At 42.6% G+C, this 6,649-nt stretch overlaps 1 protein-coding gene across 8 annotated transcripts in view; it reads left to right on the top strand.

Annotated features, from left to right (window-relative positions):
• The window catches only part of SPATS2 (spermatogenesis associated serine rich 2), a 171,357-nt gene that overhangs the window by 14,014 nt on the left and 150,694 nt on the right, over positions 1–6,649 (top strand). For 3 of the 8 annotated variants that reach the window (XM_017894792.1, XM_017894793.1, XM_017894794.1), the window contains one exon: positions 5,427–5,511. The exons of the other annotated variants lie outside the window; for them this stretch is intronic. The gene's annotated coding sequence lies outside the window, so the exon portion shown is untranslated. The remainder of the gene's footprint in view (positions 1–5,426; positions 5,512–6,649) is intronic. 8 annotated transcript variants of the gene reach the window in all.

Here is a 6,649-nt window from a genome sequence, read left to right as displayed (position 1 = left end):
AGCCGGGTCTGTGGTGGCGGGCGCCTGTAGTCCCAGTTACTCAGGAGGTTGAGGCAGGAGAATGGCATGAACCCGGGAGGCGGAGGTTGCAAGGAGCCTAGATCATACTACTGCACTCCAGCCTGGGTGACAGAGTGAGACTCCATCTCAAAACAAAACAAAACAAAAATTAACCATTTTATGCCTACAACCATCACTCTATCTAGTTCAAAATTTTTATTTTTATTTATTTATTTATTTTTTTTGAGACAGAGTCTCACTCGGTTGCCCAGGCTGGACTGCAGTGGCACAATCTCCGCTCACTGCAATCTCCGCCTCCCGGGTTCAAGTGATTCTCCTGTCTGAGCCTCCCAAGTAGCTGGGACTACAGGCACACGCCACCACACCTGGCTAATTTTTGTATTTTTAGTAGAGATGGGGTTTCAGCATATAGGTCAGGCTGGTCTCGAACTCCTGACCTCAGGTGATCTGCCGTCCTTGGCCTCCCAAAGTGCTGGGATTTATAGGCATGATCTACCACGCCTGGCCGATTTCAGAACTTTTTCATCACCCCCAAAGGAGACCCTATATTCATTAAATATTTACTCTTTATTTCCTCCTCTCATTTCTGGCAACCACCGATTTGCTTTCTGTCTATGTGGATGTACCTATTCTGTATATTTCATGTAAATGGAATCACACAATGTATGACCTTTTGTGTCTGGCTTTTCTGACATAGCATAATATTGAGGCTTAACCACTGGTCTCATGTATCAGAACCTCATTCCTCTTTTTTTTTTTTTGAGACAAAATCTCACTCTGTTGACCAGGCTGGAGTGTAGTAGTGTGATTACAGCTCTCTGCAGCCTCAAACTCAAGTGAACCTCCTACCTCAGCCTCCCAAAGTGCTGGGATTACAGGCGTAAAACACCATACCTGACCAAGAACTGCATTCCTCTTTATGGCTAAATACTACTCCGTTATTTGGATATACTACTCTGCCTGCAATGCCTTCCAAGTCATTTTAAAAAATCTGTTTATCGGCCGAGCACAGTGGCTTACACCTGTAATCTCAGCACAATGGGAGGCGGAGGCCGAGGCGGGTGGATCACCTGAGGTCAGGAGTTTGAGATCAGCCCGGCCAACATGGTAAAACACTACCTCTATTAAAAATACAAAAATTAGCCAGGCGTGGTGGCATGTGCTTGTAATCCTAGCTATTCGGGAAGCTGAGACAGGAGAATCACTTGAACCTGGGAGGCAGAGGTTGCAGTGAGCCAAGATGGCACCAACCTGGGAGACAGAGCAAGACTCTGCCTCAAAAAAAAAAAAAAATCTATTTGTCTATTGATGGTTAGTTGTGTCTTTTCCACCTTTGCCTATTGTGAATAAGGTTACTCTGAATATTCATGTATAGTATTTGTTTGAATACCTGTTTTGAGTTCTTTTGTGTCTGTACCTAAAAGTGGAATTGCTGGGTCATATAGTAATTCTTTTTTTTTTTCCTCAAAAGCCGGTGTCATAGTGTACATATAGTAATTCTATATTTAACTTTTTGACGAATCACCATACAGTTTTCCATAGCGGCTGTACCATTTTACATTCCTACCAGCAACGTATGAGGATTCTGATTTCTCCACGTCCTTGTCAACATTTGTCGTTGTTGTTGTTTTTAATTTTAGCCATCCTGGTAGATGTGAAGTGGTATCTCATGCTTTTTATTTGCATTTCTCTGATGACTAGTGATGTTGAACATCTTTTCATGTGCTTATTAGCCATTTGTATATCTTCTTGGAGAAATGTCTATTAAGTCCTTTGCCCATTTTCAAATTAGATTGTCTTTTTGTTGAGTTATGACTATTGAATTTTAATTGCTGTAAAACACTCCATGAGTACATGCAGCATGCACTCAGTAACTATTAGCTAATACTATAGTTGTAATTATTTTTGCCACATGTGGCCTGAATTGGAAGGAAATTTTGCCTAGTTTTTCCAAATAGGAGTGGAGAGGCAACAAAACTTATGTTTATGATCAATAAAGATTTGACTGTCAGTGTTGATACTTTGCTTTTAATTGATGCTCTCAAATCAATAAATTAGAAACATGTATACATAAAATCAGTTTATCTTTGGCAGAAATCAGTATATTATCAATGTTTAATTAATTCCTAAGAATTAATGGCAATAATGACTCTAGTTTTAGCTGAGATTTAGATCATCTTTCTTCATTCTGCCCTGTTATGAGACATTTGCTGTAATTGCCACAATGAGAATTTTTTGAAAACTGGGTCAGAGAAGCCTACTTTTTACATTTAATAGTATGTGATTTATGTATTATCATTGTTTTATGCTTATTGCATCTTGGTTTTATGGGGTGTTCAAAAGAAGATAGATGAGAATAGGCGATCCAAAGTAATTATTTAGAATTTTATCCTCCAGTCAGGATTGAACCATCTTGAACTGATGAATATATTCTTCCAGGTTTATAGGTAGACATGCCATTTCATTATAGCATGATTTGGAGTCAGACAGTAGCTTTTAAGCAGAACAAACAGCCATATGTAAGTCTAAATTTGGTTATTTTCTTTGAATAAGCAGTGGAAACTGTATGCATTCAGAAACTGGTGATTATTCAGATATCTTCTGAAGGTCCTCTCTCCCTGTGCTCTGCAGCTTTGTCCTGAACTCTCCTGTCTCTTGCCGTGCCTCTGTGCCTTTACCTATTCTGTGAACTCTGCCTACAGTGCCTTCCAAGTCAGTTGGTGACTCCTCAAACATCACTGAAGTCTTTCGGGTGGATGCAAATGCTGCTTTTAGCCATTAAAATCTGTTACATACTTTCACAATAGTTCTTGTCCTAGTGTAGTTTTAAAAATGCACTTAAACATTTTTAAAGCAGTGCATGCATGCAGTAAACAAAATTGGACAGTACAGAAATAAATGGTGAAGACAGTCTCCCAGTTTTCTTCCCCATGGATAGCACTTTCCCTTTTGTATCCTTCGAAAAATATTTTGTGCTGATACAAGAATTTTTATACTGTATGAAGTGCTTATTCATCTTATCTTTTACTTCAGGGTAATTTATGAATAATGAAAAATTTCAATCATTATAGAAATGTAGAGTGTGTGAAGCAAAAGTCCCCTTTACCTTGATCCCTAACACTAGCCCTTTCCAAATAACACTGTCCTAATTAACATTACTCTCTCCAGAAGTAACCTCTGTTATAAGCCTTGTGTGTGCCTTCAGATTGTTCTGCTTACACTTATGCCTATTTAAAAGTGTATGTTTTCGTATTTTTTTGGTTGTTTGAGACAGTTTCGCTCTTGTTGCCCAGCTGGAGTGCAATGGCGCGATCTCAGCTCACCGCAACCTCCACTTCCCAGGTTCAAGCAATTCTCCTGCCTCACCCTCCCAAGTAGCTGGGATTACAGGCATGTGCCACCATGCTCAGCTAATTTTGTATTTTTAGTGGAGTCAGGGTTTCTCCATGTTGGTCAGGCTGGTCTGGAACTCCCGACCTCAGATGATTTGCCCGCCTCAGCCTCTCAAAGTGCTAGGATTACAGGTGTGACCCACCACACCAAGCCCATTCATTTCTTTAATAAAGTTTTACTGAGTGCCTACTATGAGCCAGGTACATAAGAGTAAACTAAGGATGAAAATTCTTGCCTGAATGCAGCTTATATTCTAGTGGAGAGGGCAGATATTAAGTGAAGGAGTGAACTGTTTAGTGTTTCACGGGGTAATAAATGGTATTTCCAAAAAAAAAAAAAAACCCCACCAAAGGATGGGGAGACTGTGTGAGCATGTAAGTATATAAATGTGTGTGTGTGTTTGTGTGTGTGATAGAGACGGAGAGAGATACAGATTCAGATGTAGTGAGGGAAGGCCTTGTTGAGAAACTAATATTTGAGGAAAGATCTAAAAGTTGTCTTTGATTCCCTTTTCTTCCTCATACCTCACATCAAATATATCTCCAGTTCCTATTGATTTAATCTTCAAAATATATCTGCAACCCACCCATCAAGTAGGTGGATTGAATTGACAGTGGGAGTTTGTGAAGATTTTCTTCTGATTGTTTTAATATTCTCAGTGAATTAGGAAATAAAGTGCTCAGCCGAGAGTGAGGATGAGGAGGGTGATGGAGGTTTGTGTAAAGAGGAAAAGGTGTGAAATTGTTTAGGAGAATGGGAGAATGGCTGCAGCAGGGAAATATTGTATGATTGCCAGGGAGCATTGAGAGCCTCTTGAGGTTTGCAGTTACAATTTTTTTTTTTTTGAGACAGAGTCTTGCTCTGTCTCCCAGGCTGGAGTGCAGTGGTGTGATCTCACTGCAACGTCTGCCTCCCAGGTTCAAGTGATTCTTGTGCCTCAGCCTCCCAAGTAACTGGGATTGCAGGTGCATGCCATCATGCCTGGCTAATTTTTGTATTGTTTTTTTTAGTAGAGTCGGGGTTTCACCATGTTGGCCAGGCTGGTCTCAAACTCCTGACCACAAGCGATCCGCCTGCCTCAGTCCCCCAAAGTGCTGGGATTACAGGTGTGAGCCACCGTGCCCAGCCTGTGGTTATTTATTTATCTGAGATGGAGTCCCGCTCTGTCTCCCAGACGGGAGTGCAGTGGCGCAATCTTGGCTCACTGCAACCTCCACCTCCTTGGTTCAAGCCATTCTCCTGCCTTAGCCTCCCAGTAGCTTGGATTACAGGCACGTGCCATCATGCCCAACTAATTTTTGTATTTTTAGTAGAGATGGGGTTTCACCGGGCCAGGCTGGTCTCAAACTCCTGACCTCAGGTGTTCTGCCTGCCTTGGCCTCCCAAAGTGCTGGGATTATAGGTGTGAGCTACCATGCCTGGCCTTTGTGGTTATAAATTTAAAGTGAGATCAGTCAGTATGGTTTGTTTCCTCCAGCTGTATTCAGCTGCAGGGGTGTAAATTTGGAGTGGATTTAACCAGGGAGGGGTTTTGCCAATAAAGCCGAACAAAGCAGGAGAAGGGCAAGGGATAGAGGGTACTTGTGTATGCAAGGTAGTGGTATAACATACTGTGAAATTCAAACCAGGTAAGGAGGGGAGGACATGACGTGGCTAAGAGATGGTGAAAAGGTGGGAGAAGCAGTGGATGGAAGGTCCTGGTGGGATCAGAAGCTGCAGGAGTCTGGGTATGTGAGAGACTGAACCATGAAGATAGTGGGTCATTGTTGGACAGTGGGAGATAATTGATATTGTGAAAGCATGATCATGGGCTGAGGGGGTGAAGGACAAGATCAGTGGAGGTGAGAAATTTAAAGAACTGAGACAAGGAATTCAGAGAGGTAGGGTATGGAAAGATTATCTTTGTGAAATCACTGAGAGTTAAGATAGTAGTATAGAAAGTCACAGTAAGCCAGGTAATGCGTAATAGGATTTTCATAGGATATTCAATGTAATGTTTTGTGTTTTTTTAGGGAATAAGGAGGGAGACAGATTTGGAAACATCTGTGAGGAGCAAGGAGGACATTTACCTCACTCCCAGGTCCAGTGGTATGAGAGGTATGGGGAAGGTAACTTATACCACTTTCGGGCCTCAGAGGCCAGTGTGGCTCCAGAGGAGAACCAGCTTTTAATTAGAGCAAGAAGTTGAAGGGAATATTCAGAGAAGTTGCTGAAAATGTAGGGAAGAGTAGAAGTGTTTCAAAATTTGGAGAGGTGGAGACAGAGCTAGAGATATGCAGAACAGTGTGGGGATTAGAGTGTGGGAGATGAGGCTGGGCGTGGTAGCTCATGCCTGTGATCCCAGCACTTCGGGAGGCTGAGGTGGGTGGATGGCCTGAGGTCAGGAGTTTGGGACCAGCGTGACCAACTTGGTGAAAACCCATCTCTACTAAAAATACAAAAATTGGCCAGGCGCGGTGATGCGCTCCTGTAATCCCAGCTACTCAGGAGGCTGAAGCAGGAGAATTGCTTCAACCTGGGAGGTTGAGGTTGCAGTGAGCTAAGACTGCGCCACTGCACACTCCAGCCTGGGCAACAGAACTTTTTCAAAAAAAAAATAGTAATAATATGTGGGAGATGAGAGATGTGGGAGTCTGGGGCTTCTTTGATGGACAGCATAAGCAGAGATAAAGAACCTGAAGAGATTAGGCCTGGTGGAGAGCAGGCAGGCACTGGAGGTGAGGGTGGGAGTGTGGGGAGGGCTGCTCTTACCTAGATCCCCTGCTGACACACCTGTTCATGATGGAGAGGCGTATCTCACTCCAGGTGTAAAGGGTACTCTTTTGATAAATCCTGTGGTCTCTCTTTTTATGATCACATATTAATGCCTTTTGCTTTTAAGTATTTTTTTTTTTTTTTGAGGTAGGGTCTTGCTATATTATAACCCAGCCTGGCTTCAAACTTGTGGGCTCAAGCAATCCTCCTGCCTCAGCCTACTGGGTAGCTGGAACTACAGTCGTGCACCACCGTGCCTGGCTTTTTCACTTTAAGTCTTTTTGTCTGTGTTACTAATATTAATGAATGAATACCAATAAGATTTTTTGATTAATGTTTGTGTAGCACATTTTTTTAAAACCATCTTTTAAATTGTCAGCCCTCGGCCGGGCGCGGTGGCTCAAGCCTGTAATCCCAGCACTTTGGGAGGCCGAGACGGGCGGATCACGAGGTCAGGAGATCGAGACCATCCTGGCTAACA

The sequence above is a fragment of the Rhinopithecus bieti genome, unplaced genomic scaffold (assembly GCF_001698545.2).
Source record: "Rhinopithecus bieti isolate Rb0 unplaced genomic scaffold, ASM169854v2 scaffold_24390, whole genome shotgun sequence".
In the NCBI taxonomy this organism is placed as follows: Eukaryota; Metazoa; Chordata; class Mammalia; order Primates; family Cercopithecidae; genus Rhinopithecus; species Rhinopithecus bieti.
This window is presented reverse-complemented; position numbering and strand designations above follow the sequence as displayed.